Source organism: Salmo salar, chromosome 22, assembly GCF_965601325.2.
Source record: "Salmo salar chromosome 22, fSalSal1, whole genome shotgun sequence".
Classification (NCBI taxonomy): domain Eukaryota; kingdom Metazoa; phylum Chordata; class Actinopteri; order Salmoniformes; family Salmonidae; genus Salmo; species Salmo salar.
Window position 1 is genome coordinate 4901294 of NC_138312.1, and position 23266 is coordinate 4924559.

General features: G+C 44.1%; 1 protein-coding gene across 1 annotated transcript in view; it reads right to left on the reverse strand.

The window, feature by feature from the left end:
• The window catches only part of st3gal8 (ST3 beta-galactoside alpha-2,3-sialyltransferase 8), a 47283-nt gene that overhangs the window by 10542 nt on the left and 13475 nt on the right, over positions 1-23266 (reverse strand). The window lies entirely within an intron of this gene.

A 23266-nucleotide genomic window follows, 5' to 3' on the forward strand; every position in this document is an offset into this window, starting at 1 on the left:
ATCGAAGGAGTGGAAAGTGGAAAGCCAAAACAACTGTTGCCTCTCGCAGAGGCACACAACTGAGCCTGAGCGTCCACTCTGCAACACACAAGTTTATAAATAAAGTCACATGCTGGCTCTGCATTAATGCATCTCCCATAGATACAGTGCCTGCATAAACTGTAGCTACAGCTGTTGGGAAACACAGATAGACACACATCACCTGTGTCGAGAGACCATTGAGCGAGGCTTTCAAATTGAGGGATGTCAAACATACCATCCAATACCCCCCCCCCCCCCCCCCCCCCCCCCCCTTTGGGGCCAGACTCAGTGACACCAGGGATGCAGAATCACTTGCATTGAAATCACTTGCATTGAATAAGCCAGCCTGCTAACTTTCCTCACTGGGATCCTGCTGCCTCTGGATATTAGCAACAGAGGCTGCCAAGCTAAAGCCACAGTGGTTAAAGGATCCGAGAGAAGAGGGGTTGGAGGGAGAATTCCCAGGGATCAGCTGATCGTCAGCTGATGCAGTGGAAGAGTTCTGTTAGATGAGATGAGATCATATCGGTGTATCCCTGCCTGCTTGTCTGTCTGCCTCTCTGGTCCTGGTGCAGAACAAACATCCCTGCATCTTATCCTCAGAACAACGCAACAAAAAACCCAGGCCCAACTGACAGGCCAAGGCCCAGACACTTCACATTCATTATTCAATCAAATTAAGCCAGGGAATCCTGAATTACAATGGCAGGGCAAGAGAGAACACCCACATAGGGATACACACAGGGCATCACAGCAGAGTCTGCTTTGTATGTGCCAAGGCATATACACATATGCTTAAAAGGAGTAGTTACAGTGCCTTCAGAAAGTATTCATAACCTGTGACTTATTCCACACTTTGTTGTGTTACAGCCTGAATTCAAAATTGTTTCATTTTTCTACACACAATAAATACCCCATATAATGGGTCAATACTTTGTAGAAGCACTTTTGGCAGTGATTACAGCATTGAGTCTTTCTAGGTAAGTCTGTAAGAGCTTTCCACTCCTGGACTGTGCACAACATTAGCCCATTGGTCTTTGCAAAATTCTTAAAGCTCATTTTCAGGTCATGCCATAGATTTTAAAGTAGATTTAAAGTGCTGTGGAAAAGTATTTGCCCCCTTCCTGATTGTATCTATTTTTGGCCATATTTTTTATACTGAATGTTATCAAATCTTCAACCAAAACCTAATATTAGATATAGGGAACCTGAGTTAACAAATAACAAAAAATATATATAATTGTTTTATTTATTTAATTAACAAACTTATGCAACACTCAATTCCCATGTGTGAAAAAGTAATTGCCCCCTTACACTTAATAAGTGGTTGTCTCACCTTTAGCTGCAATGACTGCAACCAAATGCTTCCACATCCCTGGGTCGCTCCTCTTTTCAGTTCGCTGTAGCTAGCAACTGAAACGAGCTGCAACAAACACTCAAACTGCACAGTTTTATCTCAATCTCTTCATTCAAAGACTCAATCATAGACACTCTTCCTGACAGTTGTGGCTGCTTTGTGTGATGTCTTGTTGTTTCTACCTTCTTGCCCTTTGTGCTGTTGTCTGTGCCCAATAATGTTTGTACCATATTTTGTGCTGCTACCATGTTGTGTTGCTACTATGTTGTTGTTATGTTGTGTTGCTACCATGCTGTGTTGTCATGTGTTGCTGCCTTGCTATGTTGTTGTCTTAGGTCTCTCTTTATGTAGTGTTGTCTCTCTTGCTGTGATGTGTGTTTTGTCCTATATTTATATGTATTTATGTATTTATTTTAATCCCAGGCCCCCGTCCCCGCAGGAGGCCTTCTGCCTTTTGGTAGGCCGTCATTGTAAATGAGAATTTATTCTTAACTGACTTGCCTAGTTAAATAAAGGATAAATAAAATAAAATAAATAAAGTCGTTGGTCAGTCTCTCACATCGCTCTGGAGGAATTTTGGTCCACTCTTGCATGCAGAACTGCTTTAATTCAGTGACATTTGTGAGTTTTCAAGCATGACTGCTTGTTTCAAGTCCTGCCACAACATTATTGTTGTCTATCAGCAATGACAAGCCACCGGGGTCTGACAATCTGGATGGAAAATTACTGAGGATAATAGTGGACGATATTGCCGCTCCTATTTGCCACATCTTCAATTTAAGCCTACTAGAAAGTGTGTGCCCTCAGGCCTGGAGGGAAGCTAAAGTCATTCTGCTACCCAAGAATAGTAAAGCCCCCATTACTTGCTTAAATAGCCGACCAATCAGCCTGTTACCAACCCTTAGCAAACTTCTGGAAAAAATTGTGTTTGACAAGATACAATGCTATTTCACAGTAAACAAATTGACAACAGACTTTCAGCACGCATATAGAAAAGGACACTCAACAAGCACAGCACTTACACAAATGACTGATGATTGGCTGAGAGAAATGTATGATAAAATGATTGTGGGGGCTTGTCAGACTTAAACGCAGCTTTTGACATTATCGATCATAGTCTGCTGCTGGAATAACTGATGGGTTATGGCTTTACACCGCCTGCTATAATGTGGTTAAAGAGTTATATGTCTAACAGAACACAGAGGGTGGAAGCCTTTAATGGAAGCCTCTCAAACATAATCCAGGTAGAAGCAGGAATTCCCCAGGGTAGCTGTTTAGGCCCCTTGCCATGACTACATGGAACTCTATTCCACATTAGGTAACTGATGCAAGCAGTAGAATCAGATTTAAAAAGCAGGTACAAATATACCTTATGGAACAGCGGGGACTGTGAAGTAACACAAACATAGACACATGTATACACACACATGATAACATGTGCACTATACACACAAGTACACATGGATTTTGTATTGTAGATATGTGGTAGTGGAATATGGGCCTGCGGGCACACACTTAGTGTGTTGTAAATTCTGTAATGAATGTATTGTAATGGAATTAACTGCCTTAATTCTGCCAGACCCCAGGAAGAATAGCTGCTGCCATGGGGATCTATAATAAATACAAAAATACAACATCTCAAGTGGGATTAGGTCTGGACTTTGACTAGGTCATTACAAAACTTAAAATGTGTTGCTTTTTAACCATTTTCATGTAGACTTGATTATGTGTTTTGAATCATTGTCTTGCTGCATTAAGCATCTGTGCTTCAGCTTCAGCTCACAGATGGATGGCCTGACATTCTCCTGTAGAATTCTCTGATACAGATCAGAATTCATGGTTACTTCTATTAAGGATTAGCCCCCTTTTTTTTTGTTGCCTAAAATGACATACCCAAATCTAACTGCCTGTAGCTCAGGCCCTGAAGCAAGGATATGCATATTCTTGGTACCATTTGAAAGGAAACACTTTTAAGTTTATGGTAATGTGAAAGGAATGTAATAGAATATAACACATTAGATCTGGTAAAAGATAATACAAAGAAAAAAACTACCGTTTTTTGGTATTTTTTTGTACCATCATCTTTGAAATGCAAGAGAAAGGCCATAATATATTATTGCAGCCCAGGTGCAATTTAGATTTTGGCCACTAGATGGCATCAGTGTATGTGTAAAGTTTTAGACTGATCAAATGAACCATTGTATTTCTGTTCAAGACTGCCCAAATGTGCATAATTTGTTTACTAATAACTTTTCATGTTCAAAGTGCACTCTCCTCAAACAATAGCATGGTATACTTTCACTGTAATAGCTACTTAAAATGGCGCTGGAAGAAATGGCAGCAGTTTTACTGGCGCCCAACCAATTGTGCTATTATGTGTTTTTTTTCGCGTTATTTGTAACTTATTTTGTACATAATGTTTCTGCAACCGTATCTTACAGCAAAAAAGAGCTTCTGGATATCAGGACAGCAATCACTCACCTCGGATTAGACAAAGATTCTTTCTTCAACAAGCAGGAAGCACAGGACATTCTCCAAACACCCGACAGGGCCAACATCCCCGTTATTTGCAAGAGGAGGAGACGCAGGAATAGAGGACACACAGTGGGATGCCTCGTGAGGACCCGCAGGAGGCGAGTGGGAAATCTATTACCGTCAAAATTACTCGCCAATGTGCAATCATTGGACAATAAATTAGACAACGTACGATCACAAATATCCTACCAACGGGACATCAAAAACTGTAATATCCTGTTTCACGGAATCATGGCTGAATGACAACATGGATATTCAGCTAACGGCATATACGCTGCACCGGCAACATAGAACAGCACACTCCGGTAAGACGAGGGGGGGCGGTCTGTGCATATTTGTAAACAGCAGCTGGTGCACTAAATCTAAGGAAGTCTCTAGATTTTGCTCACCTGAAGAAGAGTATATTGTGATAAATTTCAGGCCACACTACTTGCCTAGAGAGTTTTCAGCTATACTTTTCGTGGCTGTTTATTTACCACCACAGACAGATGCTGGCACTAAGACCGCACTCAGTCAGCTGTATAAGGAAATAAGCAAACAGAAAACCACTCACCCAGAGGTGGCGCTCCTAGTGGCTGGAGACTTTAATGCAGGGAAACTTAAATCAGTTCTACCAAATTTCTATCAACAGGTTAAATGTGCAAGCAGAGGGAAAAAAAACTCTAACTTGTAATCCACACACAGAGACGTGTGTACAAAGCTCTCCCTCGCCCTCCATTTGGTAAATCTGACCAAAACTCTATCCTTCTGATTCCTGCTTACAAGCAAAAATTAAAGCAGGAAGCACCAGCAACTCGGTCTATAAAAAAGTGTTCAGATGAAGCAGATGCTAAACAAGAGGACTGTTTTGCTATCACAGACTGGAACATGTTCCGGGGTTCTTCCGATGGCATTGAGGAGTACAACACATCAGTCACTGGCTTTATCAATAAGTGCATCGAGGATGTCGTCCCCACAGTGACTGTACGTACATACCCCAACCAGAAGCGATGGATTACAGGCAACATTCGCACTGAGCTAAAGGGTAGAGCTGCAACTTTCAAGTTGCAGGACTCTAACCCGGAAGCTTACAAGAAATCCTCTATGCCCTGCGACAAACCATCAAACAAGCAAAGCGTCAATACAGGGCTGAGATTGAATCATACAACACCGGCTCCGATGCTCGTCTTATGTGGCAGGGCTTGTAAACTATTACAGACTACAAAGGGAAGCACAGCCATGAGCTGCCCAGTGACACGAGCCTACCAGACGAGCTAAATCCCTTCTATACTCGCTTCGAGGCAAGCAACGCTGAGGCATGCATGAGAGCATCAGCTGTTCCGGATGACTGTGTGATCACGCTCTCCGTAGCCGACGTGAGTAAGACCTTTAAACAGTTCAACATACACAAGGCTGTGGGGCCTGACGGATTACCAGGACGTGTGCTCCGGGCATGTGCTGACCAACTGGCAGGTGTCTTCACTGACATTTTCAACATGTCCCTGATTGAGTCTGTAATACCAACATGTTTCAAGCAGACCACCATAGTCCCTGTGCCCAAGAACAAGACGGCAACCTGCCTAAAAGACTACAGACCCGTAGCACTCACATCCGTAGCCATGAAGTGCTTTGAAAGGCTGGTAATGGCTCCCATCAACACCATTATCCCAGAAACCCTAGACCCACTCCAATTTGCATACCACCCAAACAGATCCACAGATAATGCAAACTCTATTGCACTCCACACTGCCCTTTCCCACCTGGACAAAAGGAACACCTTTGCGAGAATGCTATTCATTGACTAGAGCTCGGAGTTCAACACCATAGCACCCACAAAGCTCATCACTAAGCTACGGATCCTGGGACAAAACACCTCCCTCTGCAACTGGATCCTGGACTTCCTGACGGGCCGCCCCCAGGTGGTGAGGGTAGGTAGCAACACATCTGCCGCGCTGATCCTCAACACTGGAGTCCCCCAGGGGTGCGTGCTCAGTCCCCTCCTGTACTCCCTATTCACCCACGACAGCATGGCCCGGCACGACTCCAACATCATCATTAAGTTTGCAGACGACACAACAGTGGTAGGCCTGATCACCGACAACGGTGAGACAGCCTATAGGGACGAGGTCAGAGAGCTGGCCGGGTGGTACCAGAATAACAACCTATCCCTCAACGTAACCAAGACTAAGGAGGTGATTGTGGACTACAGGAAAAGGAGGACTGAGCACGCCCCCATTCCCATCGACGGGGCTGTAGTGGAGCAGGTTGAGAGCTTCAGGTTCCTTGGTGTCCACATCACCAACAAAGTAGAATGGTCCAAACACACCAAGATGGTCGTGAAGAGGGCACGACAAAGCCTGTTCCCCCTCAGGAAACTAAAAAGATTTGGCATGGGTCCTGATATCCTCAAAAGGTTCTACAGATGCAACATCGAGAGCATCCTGACTGGTTGCATCACTGCCTGGTATGGCAATTGCTCGGCCTCCGACCCAAACGCACTACAGAGGGTAGTGTGTATGGCCCAGTACATCACTGGGGCTAAGCTGCCTGTCATCCAGGACCTCTACACCAGGCGGTGTCAGAGGAAGGCCCTACAAATTGTCAAATACCCCAGCCACCCCAGTCATAGACTGTTCTCTCTAGTACCGCATGGCAATCGCTACCGGAGTGCCAAGTCTAGGACAAAAAGGCTTCTTAACAGTTTTTACCCCCAAGCCATAACACTCCTGAAGAGGTAATCAAATGGCTACCCAGACTATTTGCATTGTGTGCCCCGCCAACCCTTCTTTTACGCTGCTGCTACTTTCTGTTTATCATATATGCATAGTCACTGTAACTATACATTTATGTACATACTACCTCAATTAGCCTGACTAACCAGTGTCTGTATGTAGCCTCGCTACTTTTATAGCCTCGCTACTGTATATAGCATCGCTACTGTTATTTTTTATCTTTTTACTGTGGTTTTTATTTATTTTCTTACCTTTTGTTCACCTAATACCTTTTTTACACTATTGGTTCGAGCCTGTAAGTAAGCATTTCACTTTTGTATTCAACGCACATGACAAATAAACTTTGATTTTATTTTATTTGTATATTGGACAGTGCCGTTAGATTAACAAGAATTTATGCGCTCTGCCAATATCAGATATGTCTATATCCTGGGATATTTTCTTGTTACTTACAACCTCATGCTAATTGCATTAGCCTACGTTAGCTCAACCGTCCCATGGAAGGGACACCGATCCCGGATAAGTTTAAGAGGCCTCAAGGCAAGTTGTCCAGGTCCTGAGGTACCAAAGCATCCCCAAACCCTCACACTACCACCTCCATGTTTGAGCGTGGATATAAGGTTTTTCCCATTATGTTAATTACTTTTTTAAACAGGGGAATTTTGGTATTGCGTAACTAAATAATATAAAAATATATATTTTTTATTTTTTTACTCAGTTTCCCTTTATCTAATAGGTTTTGGTTGAAGATCAGTATCAAAAATATGAAAAAATAGAGAAAATCAGAAAGGGGGCAAATACTTTTTCACAGCACTGTAAGTCATAACTATAACTCGGAATGTTCACCGTCTTCTTGGTGAGCAACTCCAGTGTAGATTTGGCCTTGTGTTTTAGGTTATTGTCCTCCTGAAAGGGGATTTAATCTCCCAGTGTCTGATAGAAAGCAGACTGAACCAAGTTTTCCTCTAGGACTTTCCCTTTGCTTAGCTCCATTCCGTGTCTTTTTTATTCAGAAAAACTCCCCAATCCTTAACGATTACAAGCATACCCATAACATGATGCAGCCACCACTATGCTTGAAAATATGGAGAGTGGTACACAATAATGTGTTGTATTGGATTTGCCCCAAACATAACATTTTGAATTCAGGACAAAAAGTTAATTCTTTGCCATTTTTTTTGCAGTTTTACTTTAGTGCCTTGTTGCAAACAGGATGCATGTTTGGGGATATTTGTATTCTGTACAGGCTTCCTTCTTTTCACTCTGTCATTTAGGTTAGTATTGTGGAGTAACTACAATATTGTTGATCCATCCTTAGCTTTCTCCTATCACGGCCATTACAATCTTTAACTGTTTTAAAGTCACCATTGGCCTTATGGTGAAATCCCTGAGCGGTTTAATTTCTTAGAAGGGATTTAGAAGGGATGCCTGTGTCTTTGTAGTGACTGGATCTATTGTTACACCATCCAAAGTGCAATTGATAACTTCTATCACGACACAAGGCGAGACCCATATGCAGACACAGGAGGCAGATGGTTTGAGCTCTGGTATTTATTATAATCCAAGGGATAGACAAAAGGCAGGTCAGGGACAGGCAAGAGTTCATAGCCAGAGCAGAGTCCAAAATGGTACAGGGCGGCAGGCAGGCTCAAGGTCAGGGGCAGGCAGAGTGGTCAGGCAGGCGGGCTCAGAGTCAGGACAGGCAAGGGTCAAAACCAGGAGGATGCGAAGAAGAGAGATTGGGAAAAACAGGAGCTGAGAGAAAAACGGCAAACAAGAAGAACTGGCACAGAGAGACAAAAAACACAGGTATAAATACCCAGGGGATAAGTGGGGAAGATGGGCGACACCTGGAGGGGGGTTGCGACAAGCACAAGGACAGGTAAAACAGATCAGGGTGTGATAGTTCACCATGCTCAAAGGGATATTCAATGTCTGCTTTTTTTCCCCCCATCTAGCAATAGGTGCCCTTCTTTGCAAAGCATTGGAAAACCTCTCTGGTCTTTGTGGTTGAATCTGTGTTTGAAATTCACTACTCGACTGAGGGACCTTACAGATAATTGTATTTGTGGGGTACAGAGATGAGGCAGTCATGAAAAAATAATGTTAAACACATGCAACTTATTATGTGACTTGTTAAGCACATTTTTACTCCTACATTTATTTAGGCTTGCTATAACAAAGGGGTTGAAAAAATAAAAAGGTGACCAAAAATCTAAATGTAATCAATTTTAAATTCAGCCTGTAACACAAGAAAATGTGTAGAAAGTCACTTTCTGAAGGCACTGTACTACTATTCTATCTCAAGGCCATTAGACTGTTAAATTAGACTGTTAAATAGCCATCACTAGCCAGCTACCACCCGGTTAACTCAACCCTGCACCTTAGAGGCTGCTGCCCTATGTACAGTACATAGGTATGGAATCACTGGTCACTTTAATAATGGAACACCAGTCACTTGAATAATGTGTGCATACTGCTTTACTCATTTCATACACTACCGTTCAAAAGTTTTGGGTCACTTATTTCCATGTTTTTGAAAGAAAAGCACATTTTTTGTCCATTAAAATAACATCAAATTGATCAGAAATACAGTGTAGACATTGTTAATGTTGTAAATAACTATTGTCGCAGGAAACGGTAGATTTCTAATGGAATATCTACATAGGCGTACAGAGGCCCATTATCAGCAACCATCACTCCTGTATTCCAATGGCACATTGTGCTAATCCAAGTTTATCATTTTAAAAGACTAATTGATCATTAGAAAACCCTTTTGCAATTATGTTAGCACAGCTGAAAACTGTTGTGCTGTCACGACTTCTGCCGAAGTCGGCTCCTCTCCTTGTTCGGGCGGCGTTCGGCGGTCGACGTCACCGGCTTTCTAGCCATCGTCGCTCCATTTTTCATTTATCCATTCGTTTTGTCTTGTTCCCTGCACACCTGGTTTTCATTCCCCAGTCACACAACATGTATTTATTCCTCTGTTCCCCCTCATGTCTTTGTGTGTGATTGTTTCGTGTTATGTAGGGTGACCATACGTCCTCTTTTTCCCGGACATGTCCTCTTTTGGACCTAAAAAAATGCGTCCGGCCAAGATTTCTAAATCGCCCAAAATGTCCGGGATTCGGCTTTTGCTTTCTACAGTCGCCATTCATTGTGTGCGTTTTTGTGGATTTGCATTGCTTTGACCTTTCTCTTTAGGTCCCGCCTTCTCACACGCCACCATTGGTGGGTCATGTAGGCCTACGCAAACATTGGTCAAACTGCATCTCAATCATTACCCTCACCATGGCAACAGCCAAGAGACAGAGCAGCAGCTTGCTTGTCAACAGTGGCACAGGGCTCCAGAACGGCGTAAAAATGCCCAAACGCAAATGTAAATTCACAGAAGATTTGCAGAGAAAATTCCCGTGTTTTCGTCTTGGTCGGGATCCGTGTGAAGCAGAATGCATTACCTGCAAAGCTGGACGTACGTGTCAGTGTCAAATAAAGGTGCTAGCGACCTAGAAGCCCACATAAGCTCCGCAAAACACAAAATTGCAGCTAAAGGAGCGAGTTCGTCAGGTAAATTAACTGACTATTTTGTGAGAGCAGGTAAAACAGAAGATGCTGTTACTGCTACGGAGGGAGTTTTTGCATTCCACAACACGAAGCATCACAATAGCTACAGATCAACGGACTGCACGTCTGCCTTGTTAAAAAAGGCTTTCCCTGATTCCAAGACTGCGCGAAAACTTTCAAGCGCTCGTACTAAGACCGAAGCAATTGTTAACGCTGTGATAGCACCACATTCTGTCGACATAGCTCAGAAAGCACTAGAAGACATACCTTACTGTGGTGTTTCTACTGATGGGAGCAATCACGGTGCTGTGAAAATATTCCCTCTGCTTATTCAGTATTTTGATTGGAAGAATGGTGGTGTGCAAAGTAAATTAGTCGAAGTTAAAAACACTCCAAATGAGACAGTTGATACGATCGCGCAATACATAAAAGAAACACTGGAAAATAATGGGATTTTTTCCAAATGTATTGCATTTACAGTAGGGTGACCATACGTCCTCTTTTTCCCGGACATGTCCTCTTTTTTGAAAACTAAAATATGGTCACCCTAGTGTTACGTGTCATTTTTGACGCGCTATTTCTGGTGTGCGTTTATTCCGTGTTTTATATCACGAGGTATGTTTATTTGTTTGTACTTTATTATTGTGACTGTTTGCGCGTTTTTTGCACTTTGGCATATTGGATGGAGGTTTCAACGCAGTGGCGTCCGTCTGTTGGTTTCTCCTGCCTAAATAAAGTGTGCACCTGTTCACAACTCTCTGCTCTCCTGTACCTGACTCTGCTCCCAGTATGCACACCATTGACATGTGCTGACTAAAGGGATATTTTATTTTAGCACTTGCCTAGTTAAATAAAGGTAAAATAAAAATAAAATAAAGAAGCAATAAAACTGGCCTTCTTTAGACTAGTTGAGTATCTGGAGCATCAGCATTTGTGGGTTCGATTACAGGCTCAAAATGGCCAGAAACAAAGACTTTCTTCTGAACCTCGTTAGTCTATTCTTGCTCTGAGAAATGAAGGCTAATTCCATGCGAGAAATTTCCAAGAAAATGAAGATCTCATACAGCGCTGTGTACTACTCCCTTCACAGAACAGCGCAAACTGGCTCTAATCAGAATAGAAAGAGGAGTGGGAGGCCCCAGTGCACAACTGAGGAAGAGGACAAGTACATTAGAGTGTCTAGTTTGAGAAACAGATGCCTCACAAGTCCTCAACTGGCAGCTTCATTAAATAGTACCCGCAAAACACCAGTCTCAATGTCAACAGTGAAGAGGCAACTCCGGGATGCTGGCCTTGACAGTTCACAGAATTGTCAATTTAAAGAAATTCAGCAAATGTATTCATTACTAACATTAGATAGTTAATCCAGAGATTCTTACCTTTTCCTCGAGTTGGCAGTCTCAAATCAAATAAAAGCAAAAAAAATGTCACATGCGCTGAATACAACAGTTCTAGTAGACCTTACAGTGAAATGCTTACTTACAAGCCGTTAACCAACAACGCAGTTCAAGAAATAGAGTTAAGAAGCTGTTAAGGAGCCTTTTGGTCCTAGAATTGGCGCTACGGTACCGCTTGCCTTGCGGTAGCAGAGAGAACAGTCTATGACTTGGGTCTTTGACAATTTTTGGGTCCTTCCTCTGACACCGCCTAGTATATAGGTCCTGGATGTCAGGAAGCAGTTGCCATACCAGGTGGTGATGCAACCAGTCAGGATGCTCTCAATGGCAAATCTTTAGGTTTTTCCCTCCTGAGGGGGAAAAGGTGTTGTCGTGCCCTCTTCAAAACCGTCTTGGTGCGTTTGGACCATGATAGTTAATTGGTGATTTAAGTTTGCCTGCATTAAAGTCCCCGGCCACTAGGAGCGCCACTTCTGGATGAGCCTTTTCTTGTTTGCTTATGTCCTTATATAGCTTGTTCAGTGAGGTCTTAGTGCCAGCATCGGTTCGTGGTGGTAAATAGACAGCTATGAATAATATAGATGAGAACTCTCTTGGTAGATAGTGTGGTCTACAGCTTAGGTATTCTACCTCAGGCGAGAAATATCTCAAGACTTCTTTAATATTAGACATTGTGCACCAGCAGTTGTTGACAAATAGACACACACCCCCGCCCCTCGTCTTACCAGACGTAGCTGCTCTGTCCTGCCGATGCACACTAAATCCAGCCAGCTCTATATTATCCGTGTCGTCATCCAGCCAGGTCTATGTGAAACATAAGATATTAAAATAGCACAATTGGAACCATTTCCTTGTTTGACCACTAGGTTTTATGGGTATTATAACTCTGTGGTACTGTGGTACTCTATAGCATTCACCAGCCACCTTCTCTCATTGTTATTATAATAATACTTTATTTAACTTGTCTAGCGCTTTCTCAAAGAATCTAAAGTGCATAAAAAGTTCAACAAAGTCGGCCCTCGGATTAAGTTGAGGCAGTTTGGGCTGGAAAGGCAGTGTAGGTGCAGTGTAGGTTCAATGGAGGAGGTATTGATGGGACAGCCAGGGAGAAACAAAGACCGTCTTAAAAACTGGCCCGGTTCTCTTCAACTGAGCATGACAAATCACTATTTGTTACATCAGCACACAACATATGTGTCCTTTACAATGGGGTGTGGAGAGATTAATTAATACTGTGATTAGAACATCTCAAATGCTTTCCATGCTGAAAATAGCTGCCTTGCATTCATTGCTGATGAGGAGTGAATGGATTTGATTTTAATAACAATGGTAGATTCAAGCCAAGGGTCTGTTCATTTTTATAGTGCTCTTCCTTAGTGTATGAAGAAGAGCTAGAAGAGCACTTCCTTTAACCTCTTCTTGCAACTGTTTTGATTGTGCAGAGGTTGTTGACACTTCTCTTTCAAAGTCTTAAGAATCAGCCTGGGTGATGGAAACACAATTCACCATAATATCACTAGCGCTTACATTAGTATAAAATCTTCGAGATACCTCTGTGGTGCTGTTTGTTTTTAGTTAACCACTAAAGGACAGGTTACACAAAATATAGAAAATATTATTTTCTCCACTACAGCACAATGTCTTATGGCTTGGCTACAATTTAGGCAACGTTCATTCACGGGGACATCCAAGCTTTTCAGATCCTCCAAGATAACTTTCCGTACACTACATTCATAGAGCGGATTTCCCGTAACTTTTATGGTACGGATGACTATCCCCCATAACCTTTATAGGGTGGATAATTATGTAACATTTTTCTGAAACTAATATGAAACTATACCTATAGTCTATAGGCTAAATAAGATTTTGAAAAAATGATGATTGTATCAAGTAGACTACCTGCAACTCAAAGTTGATACATTGTAATTTGTATATACTCTTCGTGGTAGGTAGGTTACACAACAAAGTATATCACGTTTTCCCCATTCTGGGAGGGATTTCTTACAATGCAATTTAAAGACCCTTGTAGTGGGTTAGTATCATACTATACATTGTGATACAATGGGCAATTGGAATGGATTTTGAGTCAACCACAATTAGCCTATACCTTTGTAATGAAGCACAGATTTAAAGGCTTTATCATATTTACATAGATTCATTGACCGATCTTAGGGTCATTTAAAAATAAAACATTTGGTTTATTTTAATACTGCAAACTTACAGTGAAAAGCATATAGCTGCTACCACGAGTGTCTAAATAGCCTAATGGGCTTTTGGAACAGTCACAATTAGCCACACCCATGCCAATCAATACAATGAGAAATGCAATTTAATGTTTACAAAAGAGGGTCAACATTTTATTCTGCTCATTTTGCACACCGGGGACACCTTCACTATACACCCCAGTTCTGACCATTCTGCCTGCCTTGACCCCGAGTCTGCCTGCCGTTCTGTACCTGCCTGACTCTGACCCAATTACAAACCTCTGCCTGCCCTGACCCAGAGCCTACCTGCTGTTCTGTACCTTATTGACTCTGCCCTGGATTCCTGACCTCTGCCTGCCCTTGACCTGTCTTTTGCCTGCCACCTGTTTGGGTAAATAAACATCTGTGATTCTAGCTGTCTGCATCTGGGTCTTATCCTGAGTTCTAATAGTACGAACGGGCCATGACTGACCCAGCAGACTCAGACCAGCTCCACAATGCTGTCTCCCAGCAAGGAGCCACCATTGGAAGACACGAGGAGTTACTGCAATGCCTTATCGAGGGACTCCATACCCTTGTGGAACACCATGACCAGGTGTTCAATACATTGCTGGAGCAATTCCGCAGATTCCCTACAAGGCAGCAAGCCACACCAGTAATTCCTCAGCAACCCCGCCACCAGAGGCGCTTCTTCCCAGCCTACCCCAGTGTCCTGAGAACCCCGCTAACCTCCTCCTGAGCATTACGCTGCAGATTCTGGAACCTGCCGGGCCTTTCTCTGCCAGTGCTCCCTCGTCTTCGAGCTGCAGCTCAAGGATAGCGTACATCACAATGCTGATGTCTGGGAGGGCACTCGCCTGGGCTACGGCGGTGTGGGAGCAACAATCCACCATCTGCGTCAGTCTGGAGGAGTTCGTGGCGGAATCTCCATTGTCCAGAAGAGAGGCTGCTCATAAACTGCTCCAGCTTCGTCAAGACGCCCGTAGTGTGGCAGACTACACGGTGGATTTTTGCACGATGGCAGCTGAGAGTGCCTGGAACCCGGACACATTGTTCGACATGTTCCTTCACAGATCATCAAAGGTGATCAAAGATGAGCTCACAGCCTGGGAGTTGCCCATAGACCTCAACTCCCTCATAGCCTTGACCATCCGGATCGATGGGCGGCTACGAGAACGTAGGAGGGAGAGGGAATCTGTCCCCTGTCGCCTTCGCTCGCCCTCGATTCCCACCTCGACTCCGAGGAATCCCGAAAACCCCCGAAGGCATTTCCGAGAGATTCCGACGTCACCCGAGTGCTCACGGGAATCAAGCTACTGGGAAGGGCTCGATTGTCTCTGGATGAACATTTACGCAGACTGAACACCAGGAGCTGTCTGTATTGTGGGACAACAGGACGTTATATTCCACGTGTCCATTGAAAAGACCAGGCTCATCAGTAGGAACGAGTACTCTGGTGAGCCGTACGGGGATTTTCCAATCTCCCGTTACTTGCACCCCTCTCCAAAACATGCTGTTATGGGGTGACCAGACCAAATAACTCCAGATGTATATGTATTTATTATGGATCCCCATTAGCTGCTGCCAAGGCATATATACAGTACAAAATCCATGTGTACGTGTGTGTATTGTGTGTGTGAATGCGTCAATGTTTGTATTGCTTCACTGTCTCCGCTGTTCCATAAGGTGTTTTTTTTATTATCTAATTTTACTGCTTGCATGAGTTACTTGATGTGGTCATGGCTCTGTTTAGTACTGTGCACCTTCCATAGTCTGTTCTGGACTTGGGGACTGTGAAGAGACCTCTTGTGGCATGTCTTGTGGGGTATGCATGTGTCCGCCAGTAGTTCAAACAGACAGCTCGGTGCTTTCAACATGTCAATACCTCTCATAAATACAAGCAGTGATGAAGTCAATCGCTCCTCAACTTTGAGCCAGGAGAGATTGACATGCATATTATTAATATTAGCTCTCTGTGTATATCCAAGGGCCATCCGTGCTGCCCTGTTCTGAGCTAAATGCAATTTTCCTAAGTCCTTTTTTGTGGCACCTGACCACACGACTGAACAGTAGTCCAGGTGTAACAAAACTAGGGCCTGTAAGACTTGCCTTGTTGACAGTGCTATCACGAAGGTAGAGTAGAGCCTTATCATAGACATACTTCTCCCTATCTTAGCTACTGTTGTATCAATATGTTTTTGACCGTGACAGTTTACAATCCAGGGATAACTCCAAGCAGTTTAGTCACCTCAACTTGCTCAATTTTCACATTATTTATTACAAGATATAGTTGAGGTTTAGGGTTTAGTGAATGATTTGTTCCAAATACAATGCTTTTAGTTTTAGAAATATTTAGGGCTAACTTATTCCTTGCCACCCACTCTGAAACTAACTGCAGCTCTTTGTTGGGTGTTGCAGTCATCAATCCACAAGGATTTAACAGTTTTTACAGTCATTATCTTAATGGGTGCATGCTTATTAGCCACTGGAATAAGCAATTTCATAAATGTGTCAAGTGCATTACCTGTTTGCTCCTCAAATCCCCGAGCTGACAAGGTACAAATCTGTCGTTCTGAACAGGCAGTTAACCCACTGTTCCTAGGCCGTCATTGAAAATACGAATTTGTTCTGAACTGACTTGCCTAGTTAAATAAAGGTAAAATAAAAAAATGTATAAAAAATTACACACCACGGACCCACAAATGTTCTTTGCATCATCAACATATGAATCACTACAAAACTTATTGTATGACCTCTTATACACTATATTAGGCCCAACCTTTGGATCTTTGGTTTACCAAGATATGGCTACTATATTGTGATCACTACATCCGACAGATCTGGATACTGTTTTCTAGCAAATTTCTGCAGCATAAGTAAAGATGTGATCAATAAATGTTAATGATTTCATTCCTGTGCTGTTTGTAACTACCCTGGTAGGTTGACTGATAACCTGAACCAGGTTGCAGGCACTGGTTACAGTTTTAAGCTTTTTCTTGAGTGGGCAGCTTGATGATAGCCAGTCAGTATTTAAATCACCCAGAAAATATACTTCCCTGTTGATATCACATACATTATCAAGCATTTCACACATGTTATCCAGATACTGACTGTTAGCACTTGGTGGTCTATAGCAGCTTCCCACCAGAATGGGCTTTAGTGATGCAGATGAACCTGGAGTCATATTACTTCAACAGTATTTAACATGATCCTCTCTAATCTTTACAGGAATGTGGTTCTGAATATAAACAGAAACACCTCCACCATTGGCATTTCTATCTTTTCTATAAATGTTATAACCTTGTATTTACACCACTGTATTGTCAAAGGTATTATCTAAGTGACTTTCAGAGATAGTCAGAATATGAATGTCATCTGTTACTAGCAAATTATTGATTTCATGAACCTTGTTTCTTAAGCTAAATATATTAACGTGGGCTATTTTGAGCACTTTTCTTTTGGGATGCTTACTTGCTTTCATTGCTTTTACTGGGAAGCTTAGCAGCAGTGGATGTGCTCATGTTCTTTATGTTGGTGGAGAGTGAGCTGCTCACAGTGGACTTCCTCCTAGGGCACACCGGCTTAGTGCTAGCAGTATAAATCTGGTTCATAGGCACATGATTACTGCATACAATAGCTGTAGGATCAGTAGAGGCGTTCAAGGCAGTTAATAGTGACATGAATTAGGTTACTTATATTGTATCAACTGACACCCCTGGTATAATGTACAATTGCTGAAGCATTATGGCAACTCTGCGTCACAATGGTAGGGATAAGCTGAGCTGGGCTTGAGTCACTGATAAGTCATTGTCTCAACGCAGCCTTATTGTGCTGTGAAAGGATCCAGGATCCCAAATGATTTGGGTGGATCCCATCCTCCTTATTAAACGTGTTTTGTTTCCAAGGTATCGAAATTGTCAACAAAAGTTACACCCATTGATAATCACGTAGCCACTTGTGAAGAGAAAGAATCCTGCTAAAGCGTTCAATGCTGCGATTCAGAGATGGCAGAGGGCCAGATATGATGGGTCTTTTGTTAGTGTTTAGCAGAGAGTCAATGAACTCTTTAAAATCTAGTTTCAACTGTTCGGGTGTTCATTGACTCTGGGGCCGATGAAAGCTTTATCGATGCTACCTGGGTGTCGGAGCTTGGTATCACCACTAAGCCCCTCTCCATTCCCATGAATGTCAGAGTGCTGGATGGGTGCTCTATTGGCCGAGTCACCAGCAATACTATTCCTATTGACCTACGAGTATCAAGAAATCACAGTGAGTGTATGCAGTTCCTGCTCATCGAATCGCCCCATGTACCCATGGTTTTGGGATATTCATGGCTCCAGAAACGCAATCCCCTGATCGACTGGGCTACTGGTGTTATCGTGGGTTGGAGCTAGTTCTGCCATGCTCATTGTCTCAAGTCGGCCCAGCTTGCTCCGGGACGTCTCCCTGCAGGCTTGAGAGAAGCCTCGGACCTCTCCACCATTCCCGTGGAATATCTGGACCTCCGGGAGGTCTTCAAGGCCTGTGCTACTTCTCTCCCTCCGCATTGACCCAACGACTGCACCATTGACCTTCTCCTGGGCATTACACCCCTCTGGGGCGGCTTTACTCCCTGTCAGGGCCGGAGACCAAGGCTATGGGGGACTACATTGAGAACTCACTTGTTGCAGGGAGGATTCGCCGATTGGCCTCCCCTGTCGGCGCAGGGTTCTTCTTTGTGGAGAAGAAGGACCAAACCCTGTGCCCGTATATCGACTATGAGGGCCTTAATGACATGAAGGTAAAAAAACATTACCCTCTACCCATCATCTCCTCAGCTTTCGAACCACTTCAGGGAGCGACCATCTTCTCCAAGTGGAACGTTCGGAACGCCTACCATCTGGTTCAGATACGGGAAGGAGATGAGTGGAAGACTGCCTTTAACATGGCTAGCGGGCACTATGAGTACTGAGTTATGCCATTCGGGCTGACCAACGCTCCCACTGTGTTCCAGGCCCTGGTCAACGATGTGCTCCGGGACATGCTGAACTGGTTCGCGTTTGTGTACCTCGACAACATCCTGCTCATTTCCCGGTAAGCTCAAGAACACTTCCAACAAGTCCTTCATCGTCTTCTGGAGAACAAGCTTTTCGTTAAAGCGGAAAAGTGTGAGTTCTATCGCTCCACTATCTCCTTACTTGGATACGTTGTCACTGCATGGACATATACAGATGGATCCAAACAAGCTGAGAGCGGGGGTGGATTGGCGTCAACCCACATTCAGAGTGCTGCTGCAACATTGCCTGGGGTTTGCTAACTTCTACCGCCGCTTCATCTGGGGTTACAGCATCCTGGCTTCCCCCCTCTCAGCACTCACGACTCCCAAGGTTCCCTTCACATGGTCAACAGCAGCTGACCAGGCATTCTCAGACCTCAAATGTCAATTCACTTCAGCCCCCATCTTGGTCCATCCAGACCCGTCCTGTCAGTTTGGGGTGAAGGTCGACGCCTCGGATGTCGGAGTGGGGGCCGTCCTGTCCCAGCATTCTGCCCAGGACCAAAAGCTGCACCCCTGCGCTTTCCTCTTCCATCGTCTTATCCCTGTTGCGAGGAACTATGATGTGGGAAATTGAGAACTCCTTGCCGTCAAGATGGCATTGGAGGAGTGGAGGCACTGGTTGGAAGAGGCAGAACACCCATTCTTAGTGTGGACTGACCATAAGAACCTGGAATATCTCCGCACCGCCAAGTGCCTTAACTCTAGGCAGGCTCGTTGGGCCCTGTTATTCACCCGGTTCAATTTCACTATCTCCTACCGTCCAGGGTCCAAGAACGTGAAGCCGGACGCACTCTCACGGTTGTATTGACCCGCTGCTACTCTGTCTGACCCCGAGACCATCCTCCCTACCTCCTGTCTAGCGGCTGCAGTCGTCTGGGGTATAGAGAGCCTGGTCCGTAAGGAGCAGTGTTCCCAGCCAGAAACCGGATGTTTGTCCCAGACTCTGTCCATTCCCCGGTCCTGGACAAGCATTCCTCCAGACTGACCTCTCATCCATTCTCCTGTCGGACTTCCATGGTGCCGGATGTTTGCGCATTCGTCACTGCCTGCACGTATGTGCACAAAATAAGACTCTGTGGCAAGCTCCGACTGGCCTTCTCCATCCATTCCCTATTCCTCACTGCCCCTGGTCCCATATATCCCTGGACTTTGTTACTGGGCTTCCCCTGTCAGACGGCAACACTACTATCCTGACGGTGGTGGATAGGTTTTCTAAAGCTGTCCATTTTGTTCCCCTTCCCAAGTTCCCCTCAGCCAAGGAGACGGTTCAGCTCATGGTGCAGCACGTCTTCCGGATCCATGGACTTCCGGTCGACATGGTCTCCGATCGGGGTCCCCAGTTTTTGTCCCAGTTCTGGAAGGTGTTCTGCACCCTCATTGGGTTGTCGGCCAGCCTGTTCTCTGGTTTCCACTCCCAAGCTAACGGCCAGTTGGAGCGAGCCAATCAGGACCTGGAGACAGCCCTTCGTTGCCTAGTCTCCGCCAACCCCACCACCTGGAGCCAGCAACTCATATGGGTGGAATATGCCCACAACACCCTTCCCTGCTCGGCCACTGGTCTCTCGAGTGTTCCTTGGGATATCAGCCCCCGCTCTTCCCCTAGCAAGAGGAAGAAGTCAGCATACCCTCTGCCCAAATGTTCATCCGCCGCTGTCGCTGTACCTGGAAGAGAGCCCGGGCCTCTCTTTTGAAGACCACATCCAGGTATCGGCGACAAGCAGATCACCACCGGACCCCTGCTCCCCTCTATCGGCTCGGACAGAAGATATGGCTCTCCACTCGGGACCTGCTCCTCCGGGTGGAGTCCCGTAAACTTTTCCCCCTGTTTCATCGGCCTGTTCCCCATCACTAAAATCCTTAGCCCCTCTGCTGTTCACCTTCTGTTGCCCCGCACCCTCCATATCCATCCTACGTTTCATGTGTCCAAGATAAAACCTGTGTCTCACTGTCCTTTGTCTTCTGTTTTTTTTGTTAGGTTTAACTTATAACCAGAGAGTGTCCCAAGACCTTGCATCATGTCTAAGAGATAGGGTATAGACTCCACAGGGTTGGAGATGTATAAAAGAAGATTGCCTGCATATAAAGACACCTTGTGAGTTATGTCGTCCCTTAGTCTTCCCTCAGTCCTCTCCTCCGCCCGCAGGGCAACAGCAAGAGGCTCAATAGCCATATCAAATAGTAAAGGGGATAAACAGCAACTCTGCCTGGCCCCCTGTGGAGAGGGAAGTAGCTGGAGGTAACATTGTAGGTGCGAACAGAAGCTACTGGGGACGAGTACAAAATCTTAATCCAGGAAAGGAATGATGGGCCAAACCCAAATCTCTCTAGTATTATAAATATATATTCCCACTCAACCCAGTCGAAACCTTTGTCTGTTGAGTTGAGTGGGCAGAATAAATAACATTAAATAGCCAGTGCATATTTCAATTTTTACTAACGACATTCCACTAACTTTGAGTAAAGCCAGAGTGTCTATGTATGCGGATGACTCAACACTATACACATCATCTACTATGGCAACTGAAATGACTGCAACACTCAACAAAGCGCTGCAGTTAGTTTCAGAGTGGGTGGCAAGGAATAAGTTAGCCCTAAATATTTCTAAAACTAAAAGCATTGTATTTGGAACAAAACACTCACTAAACCCTACACCTCAACTAAATCTTGTAATAAATAATGTGGAAATTGAGCAAGTTGAGAATGACCAAACTGCTTGGAGTAACCCTAGATTGTAAACTGTCACGGTCAAAACATATTGATGCAGTAGTAGCTAAGATGGGGAGAAGTCTGTCTATAATAAAGCGATGCTCTGCCTTGTTAACAACTCTATCAACAAGGCAGGTCCTACAGGCCCTAGTTTTGTGGCACCTTGACTACTGTTCAGTCGTGTGGTCAGGTGCCACAAAAAGGACTTAGGAAAATCGCATTTGGCTCAGAACAGGGCAGCATGGCTGACCTTTGGATGTATACAGGGAGCTAAAATTAATAATATGCACGTCAATCTCTCCTGGCTGAAAGTGGAGGAGAGATTGACTTCATCGCTACTTTTATTTATGAGAGGTATTGACATGTTGAAAGCACCGAGCTGTCTGTCTAAACTACTGGCACACAGCTCGGACACCCATGCATACCCCACAAGACATGCCACAAGAGGTCTCTTCACAGTCCCCCAAGTCCAGAAAAGTCTATGGGAGGCACACTGTACTACATAGTGCCATGACTACACAGAACTCTATTCCACATCAAATAACTCATGCCAGAAGTAAAATTACATGTAAAAAAACAGATTAAAAAAACACCTTATGGAACAGCGGGGACCGTGAAGCAACACAAACATTAGCACAGACACATGCATACACACACACACACACACAATAACATACGCACTATACATACATGGATTTAGTACTATAGATATGTGGTAGTGGTGGAGTAGGGGCCTGAGGGCACACAGTGTGTTGTGAAATCTGTGAATGTATTGTAATGTTTTTAAAATTGTATAAACTGCCTGTGGCTCATAGTCGCTTGTGTAATTGTCTATGGCAGTTTCTGTCTAGAAAGGATTTCATTGTACATTGAGCTGAGGATAGGGGATAGTTTAGAGGAGAATGCTTTATAAAATTCAATAGGGAAGCCATCAGGCCCAGGAGCTTTACCGCTCTGCATGGACTGGATTGCCAGAGTAGCTTCATCATCACTTATTGAGGCATCCATGATGGTTTGATCATCTGAATTTAGACAGGGGATGTCCAGATTGTCTAGAAATGCATGCATACGAGATGTGTCAGGAAGAGCCTCTTACGAGTGAAGAGCAGAGTAGAATTGCTTAAATTGATTGTTGATTTCTTTGGGATTGGTAGAAGTTGAATCAGCTGCAACACAGGTATGGTGCTGCTGGCAGCGGATTGTCGAAGCTGGTGAGATAACAACTTGCCAGCTTTCTCTCCGTGTTCATAAAATGTCTGCCTCGACTTAAACAGAAGCTGCTCCATTTGTTTAGTGGAGAGATTGTCAAATTCCGATTGGTGTAGCAGTCTCTACTTTGTAGAGTTCAGGAGTTGGAAAAGAGGCATATCTGTTGACCACATCTAGAATGTGTTGAGATAGCTCCGATAAGCGTTTAGTGCACTGTTTGTTGTCGTACGCTGTGTGTGAAATAAGTTGGGCCCTTAGATAGTGGGTCAGTGAGTAGTGGGTCATGTCGCCACGCGCGTTGTGACGGTACTGTCTAGAAAGTGGATATCCAGCTGGACAGGGCTATGGTCTGAGATAACCATGCTGTAACATTGGCTATTAGTTACAAAAGGAATAATTCTATTGTCCTGCAGGAAAAAGTCAATACTAGAGTATGAGAAGTGGACTGGAGAAAAAAAGGGTACTGTTTAGCTCCTCCTCCATGGATCAGACAAAATATAGGATTCTAGAAGTGAGTTGATTAC